Raw genomic sequence first — 13,963 nt, 5'->3', positions numbered from 1 at the left:
ACATGGACACAGTTACACACACAGACACACAAACACACACATACACCTGCACATGTATATTCACACACACACACAGTGAGTGTCTAAGGAAGGGTGGCATTGTGGGATGCTGCAACAATAGGTCCTGACAGCTCTCTCTGGCAGACCCTCGCCTGTCTGCTGCCATCGCTCGGGGCACTGGGTGTGCGTTTCCGTGTGGGTATGTGCTTTCCTTTGTGTGTGTGTTTCTTTGTGTGTGTGTGAGGTGACACACGGCCTGTGACAGTGATCCGAAGTGAAGTCTGGAGTCTGACTCACCTCCGCTTCAGCAGCGGATGCTCTGAACCGACACCAAACACTAAGGGAGTCCTGCTCACTGCGGCTTGTTGGGGTAATACCTTCGTCCATCCACCCATCCACTCTTCTGTCTGACTGTGTGTGTGTCTGTGTGTGTGTGTCTGTGTCTGTGTCTGTGTGTGTGTGTGTTTGTGTGTCTGTGTGCGAGTGTAGCATTTTATAAGATGTCTTGGGCCAACCCAAATTCCCTCGAGCCTCTGGAGGTTTCCGTTTGGTACTTGATGTCCCTTATGATCTGAAGAAAAACACAATGTTCTTCTTCTCTGTGCCATTGTTTCATCTGCTTAAAAGTAATACTAATACTTCCATTTTCATTTTGCTCCAACCCTGAAAGTCGAGACGAAGCGATAATAATTTATATACCATAGATTAATATTTACATAGACATAAATGTCTGTTTTACTTCTCGGTATCACTAAATGGTATAAAACAACAGATGTACAAATAATTTCCAGCGCATGAAAGTGATGTAAGCATTTATTGCACATTTCACCTTGTTTTGCTAGAAGATAAAACCCTAAAAATACAGAGAAAACTCTTTTAAACTTAAATTCCTTAGATCATAAAGTTGGACATTTCCATATTAACCACAGCGAGCAATATCCCAGGTTAACTGTAAATGTATCCATCTACAGTATCTACCTGGTGTCCTACCTGAACCATGGTCCTGTGTTTTCTGAGCAGGTAGTGGATATTAAAATACGAGCAGCTTCCATGAAGCTTTGACGGGGTGTTAAAGGCCAATAACAGCGTTTTACTAGAGTCTAGTTTTAATAGCTCGTGTGCTAATTCCTGGTCAGTCAATGCCACTGAAGAGCTGGAGCTCACGTCGTGCTGCTAATGTTCAGCGTGAGATTCTCTGCAGTTCAGACAGACACAAACACTAAGCTGTGCGCTGGCTTCCAGTCACGCTACTGCAGTTTGATTTGATCTTCTACCGTCCTCTCAGTGTGAGATCCTGTAAAGACATTTTCACACCCAGGAGAGAAAATGTAGTCACAGTAAATTTGTCTTTATAAGGTGATGTTTCAGCCTGATGCTCAGCCTTCCTCCAGGCAAACTCTGATTCTGTTTCTTAACTTAACTCTCAAAAAACAGGAAAGCTTTGTCAAGCCAAGCAGCTTACGAGGACTCAGAGTCCACGATGACGGCTGAGCAGCTCTTTTAAACAAAGACTTATTCCCCACATGGATTATACTGTAGGAGGCACGAGGAGACATGCGTCCAGCTTCGCATCAACAGTTTGTGTTTGTTCCTTTCCTGTTTCAACATGACGACACGCTCAGGCTCAAAGCCCGGTCCATAACATGGCTTTGCCAGTTAGCTATGGAAAAACTTCTGCCTTCTGACCTCATCCCCACCCTCACCCACGCCAACTGTGAGCCAGACCTCACCACCCTGGCACCCTGGACCAGTGCTGGACTTGGGAGCAAATTCCTGGCCCGGCCCCCCCCCCACACACACATACACGTCCTTCAGGTCAGAGATGCTCTTGGTCACCTGTCAATCAAATTATTGACCAGTTGCCTCACTCTGGGTATCCGTCGCCCTTTTGTAGCCTTGGTAGAAGGATCACACAATCCAAATGGATGTGTGCGCGCATGCATGTGCGTATGTGTGTGTTTGTCTACACGCACCGTTTAGCACACAGGGCATCTGTCAGTCGGTCTGTCAGCAGAGGTAACACGGTCAATATTTAGGAGCAGGGGAGGGAGGAAGGGCTTTCCTGTGTAAGGTGATGCCTCAAACACAACGGAGTGTTAAATTGTTTAAACAGAAAGCAGGCTTTGGAGAATACCGACACCTGTCAGAGAATACTTGAATAATTGTGTTACATTTTATCTCTGAGTTCAGGCCGATTCATTCTGTTGTTGTAGCGCGACCTATATTTGAAATGTCATCAAGGATGTTTTGGAGTTGATGCGAATGTTCTTCTTAATTTGTTGGAGGCTGTTGTATAAACAGATAATGAGTGACAACATAGTGAAACACGGCTATAATAATAGAAATATAACAGTTGTAGTAAAAAGCACTTTATGAGCGAACCTGTAAATGTAGTTTTCGTGATATCCTGCAGATTAACGGGACCGAATCGTCCTGTCAGAGTTGGTCAGTGAAAAACAGACCAGACCGTTTGACCGAATGAGACCCTCTGTGCTATCAAAGTATGTAGAGAGCCTGTAGATAAGCTTCAGCGCTCGTCTTGATAAACGTTTTTTATAAAGGGACAGTGTGTGCTGGAACAGACTCCAGCCCCCCCAGTGACCTTGGAGAGGGTAAGTGGGTTAAAACTATTACTTAATTAAGAAAAGTGTGTGTGGGGACAGTTTTAGCTGCTGAAGCCTGCTGCAGAGCCAGATCTGAGCCCCCTCTTTAAAATGTGTGCTGTGTTGAATCCAAAGTAAAAGAGTCGCTAAATTTAGACACTGAATTATTGAAATTATGTCAGTCCACTTGAACTGAACCACAAAGCAACACAGAACAGTAGAAACCGTAAAAACGAGCTGTGTGCAGTTTACTGACATCACCTTTCAGGAATTTTGAGTATTGAAATTCAAGCAGTTCAGTTACCCCAGAGTGCCGTTTAGAAATCGCGGTGCAGCTTTTAGTTACTTTCCAAGCTGCTTTGTCTAAAATTCATCTAGCACGGCCACTGTGATGCAAACTGAGAGGGGAAAACGGGAAACGAGAGGCTCAGAAAAGACGCGCCTGAAGGAGGAATCACCTTCTTTTTCCATTACTGGCCTGAATCGATTTAGTTAAAAATAAAACCAGCACAACTCCGATCCCGTTGCATTCGCAGATGACCGCACAGGCCAAGTGTCACATCAGATGCGACTTGCATCATCCAACCTGTGTTTATTTATGTGGAAATCGAGCTGCTGTCTGCCCAACACTGAGTCTGTTCTTTACTCTGAGTCTGAGCTGTTTCCTGCCAACGGAAACACAGAAGCCAAAACAAGGCAGCACTTACAGACTGATGGATCAGATTTCATCTCAGACGGCAAAAAAACAACACTGGCAAACAAACGTCTGTTTAATGTATAGATTTCGCTATGAATATCCTTGTAGTAGTGATAGTTTCTACGTTAGAGAGATGACAGTGATTTTGGAAGCACAAAATCCTAGTGTGCATATTTACATCTCATTGGACCTTTTTGTCAAATGTACCATTCACCGTTATGAGCATGTAAAGTGTGGGTGAGCAGCTAACCTCTGCAATGTTACTGCTCGTTGATCCATCCAATGCTGTATAATGACCATGCTGAAGCAGGAATTCTGTTAATTACCGGCTTCAGGGTTCAAACGTGAACGAAATATTCATGATTTTCACTCAGGAAAAAAAAGACCTCCAGCTGAAACAACAAAAAGTTGACTTATCCAAATTAATCACACTCTTTACTAAACAATTGGGCACTGATTAAGCACGTGTAAATGTCTCTGTTATTAAGACTGAAGGGGACAAACATCTGGCTGGCTGACCACCAGGTGGAGCACTTTCAGAAAATCAAAAGCACGGCCATCACAGATGTCACTGCTACTGGACTCCAGCATAAACTTCTGCTGTGAATTTCTCAGTAAGTTGTGAACAAGCCAGAAGTACAAGCAGCCAGTGAGCTGACTGTACAGATGTTAGCGGTACGCCAGCTGGCAATGCACACACTGATTGTTAGTGTTTTGGGTCTCGGCTCACTCAGCCTCAGACCGGGGTTTCCAGCTGTCACACTTTCAGGCGCTGTCTCTCACTGTGATGCCAAATCAGAGGAAGCCGCTCAGTTTTGTTATTTGGGTTTTTACAGCTCACCTCATCTCCACGCGTCAGTGCCAACACTGGACCGTGAATATTACAGAGAACGTAAAAACCACGGTTAGCTGGTGGAGGTGAGCACACACACAGACCGCTCTGAGAGCAGAGCTCACTCGGTTTCAGGGCCTCGGTTTGAATCGTCCATGGTGGATTTGCAATGACTCACATCTTTGTACTGATTTTACATGCATCTAACGTACGCTGTGCATTCATCAAGAGACTTGAAACACTGACATATCACCTTATGAAGTTGATATGATGAATATCTTTGCAACCAGCTGCCTACTTACACACTGAAGAGACACAGAGCGTGACAAGTATTCATGTGTGTTTGTGTCCACCTGCTCTTGATTTTACTGCAGTGGAAACAGTAAAGTTTTATTAGCATAACACAGCGATTACCTGGATTTTTAATGTGTATGTTTTGGCAGCAGCAGGCGCACTCTGCTTTAGACTGTAAACTTTAGAGTTTGTCACCCTCACGGTGAAACAGTAGCTCCTGCTATTAGACCCTCAGTGAGAACAACCCGTCCCACTGTGCCTCGGTGTATGACCTTCGGCTTTTTTTTCTTCACTGTGTTTTAAAGCCAGAAGTAATTTTTAAATAAACAAGCCAACGTTTTGATGTTGAATGAGAGTCTGCCTTCACGTGATCGTGACCAACACCTGATATCCTGTTTTGCAGAGTCCAGCTGCATCTGCGCTTCACTACGTCAGCATAAACAAGAGAGCAGCAGCAGTGAAGAAGACTCAGACAGCCTCCATGCTGCTGTGCCTGTTGTCAGCCGCTTTGCTGGATTGGGATGGGGATCTGCTGGAAGCTGTTCTTCCAGACAAAAACAGAGCTCAGGCTTCCAGAGTTTATGATGACAGCAGATGGTGGATGGAGTGAATCAGAAAAGACAAAATCACCTCCAGCGTGTTTATTCTCTTCCAGCAGGAGGGAGGAGAAGCCGGTCAGTCTACTTTTGAACGACACCAAGGTATTATTGGTGATTTGCTCAGAAGCACCTCTCTTTCCCTTTGTGCAGATATTAGCAGCTAAAATGTGCTGCAGACCACAGGTCGGAGCGTCGGCCGCCACACGATCTCAGTCTAAACACGCAAATCTCATCTCAAATCAAAGTCTGCTCTCACAAAATGTCATGTTTGACTAAAAGATCTCAACTCAAGCTTTCAGCTGGATCGCATGGTTTTCTTAAGCGGACAGAGTTTGCTTGGCTGTCATGGAGATGGCTCAGTTTCATCACGTAACCCAAGTATGATTCCAGAAATATCTGTAAATATCAGGACATATGAAATGTGCCAAAAGTTGGGTGAGTGTTTCTATGGAAACCGAGTATTCATGTTAAATAATATTTTACATGTGCCACGGTGCGTAACAGGCGGTGCTGTCTTAAATCCACTGGGCCCCTGTGACACTCGACACCTTTCTCTAACCCATGCACTAACATGCACTAACATACTTTGCCTTTGAGCCTATTTGCCTATTTCTATAAGACGCTCTGGTATGTCAGACCTTTCTAGCAACTGTTCCCTTTCAAGACTGAAATTACAGTGTTTGGTGTAATGGTGTCTTACAGAAATTACACAGAACATTTGTTAAGTCTGTAGGTTCCCTGAGATGTTGGATCCTGAGAGGTTCGTCTCTGAACAGATATATTTAGGCACGGTCCAGACTCAGCTGCACTGCAGTGCAGATTTTGTTTTCCAGGTAAAGTGGTCTGACATCTGCTGCGAAGATCACTCTCACGCAGTGGATGTGAACGGCCTGCAGTGACGGTTTACAGTCTTTCAGCACATCAGGCAGACGGAGAGAGAGAAGATCCTCTTCCCTGCGATATCTGTCGGTTCTGAGCAAAGTGCTCGTCAGCCTCAGATGTCACTGCTTTTCCAGCCCAGAGCGGAAGGTGTGGAGATGGAGAGCAAACTGCCTTCCTGAAAGCCTTTCTGTGTGACTGTCCTGCTGCCTGAGCGATGACTTCCACACAGCAGCTCTACTGTAACTGGAGGATAATTGAGTGTAATGGCAGGCGGTGATGCTGTGGTTAAATGGCACTCCACAGTAAACACACGGCACTGAAAGACTGAACCACGATGATACTGCAGAATCACTGAGGTAACAGAAAAATACAATATGAAATGAATTCATTCTACTAATCTATTGTGTTGTTTTCCACAGATCACCAGAGAAAAGAGACTTTGATTCTCTCACACAGAGTCAAGGGTGAGATGTGAACAAGAGAGGAAGAAATACAGGGAGAGAGAGCTGCTGACCGATATTTACTGTAACGTTTTCCCTCCACTCCCCTCCCTCCATCTCTCATTGACCTCCCTCTTTTACCCCGGATCTATTTTTAGCAGCATCTGCTCTAACTCAGGCGTAATATAAGAATAGATGTTCCTCACAAGAAACGCAGCAGGAAATATTCTGCAGGCAATAAGCTGGTTCATTGGAGGGGGGGCTGTCCCATCACCCTGACCGATTTAACGAGCTCTGTCATGTAGCACATCACTGTTTTCAGAGATAGTTTGTCTCTTGGTCCTTACAACACTTCAGTTCAACCCTTGAATCTGAGTTGCTTTTACTGAAAGAGGCGAATTTATTGGCCCATGAAACATTTATTTATTTTGGTAAAAGAAAACATTCCTCTAACTGAAGATGATGATGATGATGCTCTTTTGCCTTCGCTCTCTCCTCTCTCGTTCCCTGCCTCATCATGGAGCTGCTATGATATTGCCTTTGTCTGTTTTGGTGAAGAGGTTTGATTGTGACATTGGCCCTTTTCCCATAATGCTGGCTGCACACTGCCAACATTTTCTGCTTCCTCATGCTGCAGAGCCAGAAAGCATCCCGAGCTTATATACATACTAGTTAAGTCAGATGAATGGAGGCTATCAGGGAACTTTATCACTGTCATTTGTTGAAAAAAAAGAAAACCTCTGGGAGGACTGGGGCAGGTGGGTGGGTGATGGTGTCACCTCACCATAACAGGTCCTGGATCCAACAACGCTGCCACTGTCTGTCCCTGATCAAGGTCACATAAGATCCATCTATAAGAGCTGTTTTATGTCTTAAGACTGTGGTGTCGCCAACTCTGTGAAACTACAGTTCCTGCATAACAAACCAAACTGACTCTGGTACCTGCAGTCTTAGACTCTGCACTGGAAACAGCTGCTCTGGAAGCAAAACAAACATTGGCACAAAATGTCTTGGATTGTTAATTTATCAACCGTCGTTTGGTACCATACAACAGTCCTTTAACAGCAGCACATTTTATTTCTCAGTCTTCCCTGTGTTCAGTCCAGATTTGAAAGAAAACCGGAAGCATTGCTGCAGACTCAGTCGACCTCGCTCTCATCTCACTCCTCACAGTGTCTGGAGCATGTTTCCAAAAATGAGAATATCAACCAGAGCGCGATAACGTGCCCAGCACATTGCTAGTGTAATATGCTTTGATCTACTTCTCACTCTGCAAATAATGGAGAGAGAAGGAGAGGAAGGGAGGGAGAGGGAGAGAGACAGCCAGAGGAGATAAGATGAGAGCAGAAAGCTAAACACAAAGGGGAACACACCCACTTACGAAACCTAAAAACACCACAATGTTTTTTTGGCTCTTCACACCACAAGCTCCAGCTCTCTCAAAAAAAAAAAAAACCTCCCCACAGCCTCCCCCTCCTTATCGTTCCTCACCAACCAACCAGCATTCCTCCCCCGATCCCTCGCCGTCCGTCTGCATGGCTCAATGACAATCAAAGGTCAAATTTTCCCTCCCCTTATTTATTTAAATCCCCCAGCAGCCTCCATTTGTTGTCATAAAGGAGCTGATGAGGCTTTGATGGAGCATTTAAAAGACAGAGGGAGGTGATCGTCCTCTGGTATAATGTGTGTGTGTCTGCATACATGAGCATGTGAAGGCAGGGCACACCAGCTGTATGCTTCTGTTAATGGGAAATGATGACACACACAGGGAGGAGTGACCACGCTGTCCTCGAACAGACAGCAGAGCAGTTTGAAGTGTGTCTCTTGGGTCTTAGTGTCTGTCATGAAGAGGCTTCTATAGAAAATTAAAGCTGTGTGTGTCAGTGTGCTCTTGCCTTTCTCTCTCAGTGAGGACTGGATTTAGACCTTGAGAGTGAGGACAGTTTTTGAAAGTGGGGACATTTTGTTCTGGTTTGAGGCTTGGTTTTTAGAGATAAAGTCAAACTAAAATTTGAATCCAGATTTCCCAGTGGTGTTTCTGACAGTAGCAGTTAACTGACGTTTGAGAGGCGATGTTGCTCAGAGATGTGCCTTTAACTTTGTCCTGGTGACCGTAGCCATGCACAGCCAGTGAATATTGATAGAAGACATCTTTGTCTCTTTATAAGGACTCACAGAGGACTTCCAGGTTCTGTTCCTATGCTAGTAGCTAAAAATCCAGCCTTGTATCAGAGCCTCTTCTTGGTTATGTATCATCTGCACTGATTCTTTGTTAAGTTTGTGTTTCACTCAGAAAGAGGAAGCTGAGTAGTTTAGCTTGCTAACATTAGCACTGATTCTCGCTGTCTTACTTCTCGTTCATGTTATTTCCTGCACACTCAGCGCTGTCTTCGTCCCTCACTGGTAAATGCACTGCATTTATAAAACGATTTAACCCAGAACGCTTTCAACAGCTTTTACAATTTGGCTCTCATTCACCCAGGCCACCAGGGTACTGCCCTGGCCGCCAGGAGCAGTGTGAGGCTCAGTGTCTTGCTCAAGGACACTTCAACACGTGGACATCAGGAGCCAGGCACTGAGCTACAGTTGTACAGAGGACGGGGTGTAGCTAGCATTAGCTGCCTTTCTTTCATTGGTCTATTAGTTGTGAAGACAAATGACCAGAGTGTTTAAACTCTAACACTGTCAGCCCCCAGGCTGGTTAACGGCCTGTGTGGAGCTGAAGTGAAATTAAAGTGTATTTTAGTTCCTGTCCACACTGATATTTCACCAGTCAAATTACAAGTCACCTGCAGAGTCAGCTGGCACCAAAGATTCACGGCCCCCTGGAGTAGAGCAGACTAATGTAGGGAGCGAAAAATTAAAGTGAAGTTTCTTCTCTTTGGTGATGAAAGTCAAATCAAACAAACTCCGACGAGACGATAAATATGCAGATTTCTTCTTTTAGTCTCGTTATTGTCATTGTTCTTATTCCTGCTGAATTTTAATTTGAGTTTGACTTAAAGGTCTGACTTAGATTTAGGGTTAATGGCCAATGCATTGGGACAAAAAAAAAAAAGGTGGTCCTCAGAAGTATAGTGTGGGATCGTGTGTGCTGTTGCCGGCATCACTGACTTTGCAGAATTGACCTACATGTGCAGAGCGTTCAGGCTCACACCTGAGTTTACCGAGCCCGGTTCTGACTCATCCTGCACGAGTCTGGCTCCAAGCTTCCTGCTCATAACTGTGTGTGTGTGTGTGTGTGTGTGTGTGAGAGAGAGAGAGAAACCCGGTGTGCACTGCTTGCGTCTTCAATTTATTACGTCGTTGCATGACGCACAGTAGAGAGAGACAAGAGGTGAGGGAGGAGAGGAGGGAGGGAAGGAAGGGAGGAGAGGAGGAGGAAAGGACGGAAGGAAAGAAGGCATGAGGTGAGAGAGTGGAAGGAGGGAGGAGAGGGGGGAGGAGGAGGGCACAGGAAAGGAGGGAGGAGGATTTTCTCAGACACCCAGCATGCAATGACCTTAGTTTTATGTCAAGGCGGAGGTCTCTCTCTCTCTCTCTCTCTCTCTCTCGCTCACACACACACATGCACACACACTCTCTCTCTCTCTCTCTCTCTCTCTCTCACACACACACACACACACACACACACACACACACACACACACACATTGCCTGCCTGGTGTCATCCATGTGGAGACGAAAACGTCAAGCCGCATCTTATTCCGCTCACATCCCTCCTGCTGCCTGTCTGTCCCGCCTCTCCCCTTCTCGTCTCCGCTCCAGCACAGACACACACACTCCTGCACACACTGAGGTGCTATAGTAATCCCTATAGTAAACTATACAGACACTACAACCCCCGAGAAAGAGCAGAAACCCGCCTCTGAAGCGCTGCAACTCTCTGCGGGGTTATTCTAAAGTATCAGGCTGTAGGAAGGTGATGTCTTCATCTGTGCCTGTGTCTCATCTCCTGCTCTTATCATCTCACTTCTCTTCTTCTGTCCTTCTTTTTTCGCATCTCCGCCCTAATAAACCAAGGAAACGCATTCCTCTATCCGTGACTTGTCTCCATGCATCCGTCCATCCATCCATTCACTCATCCATCCACCCATCCCTCCACATGGCAGAATATGAGGCGGTGTGTTCTTACTGATCGTCCGGGATCCTATGCAGCCCATGTTGTCTTACAGAGGCTCGTACAGCTCGGGGAAAATAAAATCCATCCGTTCAACGTGCATCTCTCCCCGGATTTCTCTCTCTCTATCTTTCTCTCTTTGCGCTTTCGCCTCTCCTCTTCTTCTTCTCCTCTCTCACTCCCTGTTCTTCTTCTCTGTCCTCCTCTCCTCCGTATGTGAGAAACAGAGAGGGTGTGTATGTGCGTGTCATCCGCGTCGCTTCCTCTCTCTCTCTCTCTCTGCCGTACCGTCATCACACACTCCTGTTTCCTCCAGTCATTGTCGATGTCGCTCTATCACACTCTCTCTCTCTCTCTCTCTCTCTCTCGCACGCACACATCCAGTGCAGACAGACACACGAAGACAGGCACACAAATGCAAGTACAGTCAGTCTGTGAGAGGCAGACGCGCTGAAACACAAACGTGGAGGCGCAGCGTAATTTTCAAGCTGCCGATGTTTGTGCGGAGTTTGCTAATTAATATAAATCGTTAAATAATTGCTGACGGACTTTAAAGATCGTTGAATTCTGTGATTTTTCACGCGTTGAAATAGATTTTCACCCTGATTTTACGTCCGTGTGCACGAAAAAGTCAGTTGACAGTTATCAGATAGTCCAGGATTAAACACAGCTCAGAGAGGATGGAAGATAAAGGGAAATGAATAAATGCACTCAGCTGCCAGTTTCTTAGCTACACGGAGTTAAAATGAGTTTAGTCTAATAAGACAGTCCTACAGTAAGTGTAACTGCATTAAGGTTGTAATGTTCGGTGATTGTTGAAACAGTTTTATTGTTATACCCTCAGGTATAATTATTTTTGCCCTTGTTACCTTTGCTACAGTCACATTAGCCATACATTCGCCTTCATGCAGGCTGCAGGCTGTGAGTTCGACTCCCAGACAAAGTGATGTATAAGTCTGAGACTGCACGCGATTACCCAGCAGCCTCGTGAGGTAGCTGTCTGCCCTCTGCCTGCATGGATGTCCAGTTGAATAGTCCTCAGTCTGGGATCGAGATGGACGATTAATGCAGCATAAACTGGGACGTGAGACTGAGACAGTCCAGCTGTGAACAGCTTGTGCTCAGTTGTTTTGGTCAGTGCTGCAGCCTGTTGCTAAGAACTGTTCAGTGAAAAGGTTCTGGGTTTTTTTTTTTTTTTATTAATATCCCACAGTTCAGAAACAGGTTAACTGGTGACATGTGGCTGTCTGTGGTGTGAATGTTTGTCTGGTGACTTGTCTCAGTGTCCCCCTGCCTCTTGCCCAGTGTAAACTGGGATATGCTCCAGCCTTATGATCTACTTGTGGGCTCTCTGTTCTTGTTAGCCATGTTTACCCTTCTCATTTAAAATTACAGTTGCATAAGAGTTGAAATCAACAGATGTAAACACTGAAGTGCTGACTAAAGTCTGGAACATGCTTCTCCAGGCTGCACATGTAAGTGAAAATACAGGAGAGACATTCCCAAACAACGGTGTGGCTGTTGTTTTGTACTTATACAGATTTAAACATAACATTTAGGTGTCGTTTCTTTTTCAGTTTCAGACTCACCTCCCAACACATTTTGATGTAGTTTGCCATAACACCCACCCCTCTGCAGACCTGTGTGCAGAACCAGAACTCAGCCTGTAAATTAGCTTTTTTTTATCAGTCAAGAAAACCTGACAACTCAAAGCAATGAAGTTGTTGTTTCTCATATGCTACTGACCAGATCGTGAGCATGCAGGGCGTCTAATTCTGCCTCAGTGCTTCCTGTGCCGTGGCTTTTCCGTGGATGGCCTCATTATCGCTCCAGATTTCAGAGTCATCTGAAGGCCTAAAATATAAATCCAGTCACATTAAACTCATCTTAACACACGCAAAGAAACGCCTCAGCTCCGACAGAGACATGCTTCACCCATCATTTGGTCTCCGACGCTGCCCCCAATGAACTGACTAATGTATAATTTTTATATTCATCATTGCTGGAGGATCTGAAAGTTTTATTCCGCTTGAGTAAAGGCGAGCAAGTGTTGATACGAGCAATATCTGATGCATGTAATATGTATCACACTGGAGTCTGTTTGAGTCTGCAGCCGGGCTTTCCTCTCTTTCTCTTTCCCTCCCTCTCTCTCTCTGTCTCGGTCTCTCTCTCTCCTCTCATCGCTCATCTGTCTCTCTCTAACAATGCAGTACAGCTGTTCTCCTCCTCCAAACATCTCTGCCCTCGCCTCCCCAGCTGCCTCCCCAGCTGCCTCCCTCCGTCTCAGTCTCACACAATCTGAATATGAAAACGTGCAGTGATTCAGCTGAGTGCGGGGCAAGGAAGGCGCCACCGACTCTATTAACTTGATCTCCATCTCAGACAGAGAACAGAAGTGCAGCCCTGAACTCTACTCCCTGAGCTCCTCACTCAGTAAATATACAAACGACTGAGCTGCTGAGACACACGACTTGCAGAGTTTTACAGGCTTTTTTTTTTTTTAGCAGATCTTCCTCCACTGTTTGTTTCGTTTGTTTCGTCATCAACAGAACAAACATAACTATACAAACCATAACTATAAACTTTTTACTGTGGGAGATCTGTAGAAAACATTGCACTAGCTAAAGCTGCCAGATAGTGAGACAGGCTGTGAACAAGCCGATAGTTAACCCAGATTATCTAAACCACTAAGTGGACGAGGACAGTCGGTCCATAAACTGGTTGATTGAGTTCTTGAGTTTCTCATCTCATCAGCCGCAGCCTTCCTAAACCTCAGCAGTTAACTTGGCTTCATAAGAGACAGAAATGATTGACCCATAAACCATTTCTTCTGGAGTGAGAGGCAGTAGAGTAAAAATATTTGTTAGCAGGAATTTGGCAGAGATTATTTTTCCCTAAACAAGTGGACGTGTCCTCCAGAAATCTTGCTGTAAAAAGATGCATCAGCCCCTCAGGTTTTATTAAAAGTGACCTGTTGCTGTGGCAGCTCTTCATCTTGGCTTTAATTATAGCTGCCCCATCAGACCAGGCAGCGTGATTCTCATAAACACCAGGACACGGTGCCAAAGTGTGTCATCCTCTGTCGTCACAGTTGTACCAACACAGCCTGAGATGTTTGACGGATTTACAGTCCTCTTCACAATCCTGACGTCACTGAATGAGGACAAAAAACATAATTACTGATCTCAACACGTGCACTAAGGTCAGAGATCAGGCCGCAGCCACAGAGCAGCAGGTGGATGCTGCTCAGTTTCATCTAAACGCCTCAGCTTTGCCTCCCTGACAGCAGTCGGTTTTTATGAGAGCAGGTTATATGTTTCAAACAGTGGATAATCTCATTTCAGAATATATATACTCATTTTGGTCCAGTATTAAGTATCTGTCATTTTTATTTTAGTGTCTCTGTCTCGCAGTTGAATAAGCGTTCAGCAGGAACAGCTGAGAGCTGCTCGCTGGATTCTCAGCTTTGTGATGCCTCAGCTTTCCCTGCCGGCTC

General features: G+C 45.3%; 1 protein-coding gene across 1 annotated transcript in view; it reads right to left on the bottom strand.

Moving 5' to 3' along the window:
* The window catches only part of fam131ba (family with sequence similarity 131 member Ba), a 37,621-nt gene extending 26,989 nt beyond the window's left edge, over nt 1–10,632 (bottom strand). The window contains exon 1 of the mRNA XM_041053755.1: nt 10,483–10,632. The gene's annotated coding sequence lies outside the window, so the exon portion shown is untranslated. The remainder of the gene's footprint in view (nt 1–10,482) is intronic.
* Nucleotides 10,633–13,963: the final 3,331 nt, after the last annotated feature.

The sequence above is a fragment of the Toxotes jaculatrix genome, chromosome 13 (assembly GCF_017976425.1).
Source record: "Toxotes jaculatrix isolate fToxJac2 chromosome 13, fToxJac2.pri, whole genome shotgun sequence".
NCBI classification, from domain to species: domain Eukaryota; kingdom Metazoa; phylum Chordata; class Actinopteri; family Toxotidae; genus Toxotes; species Toxotes jaculatrix.
Note: the sequence above shows the minus strand (reverse complement) of the source record. Positions and strands in the feature narration are given on the sequence as shown.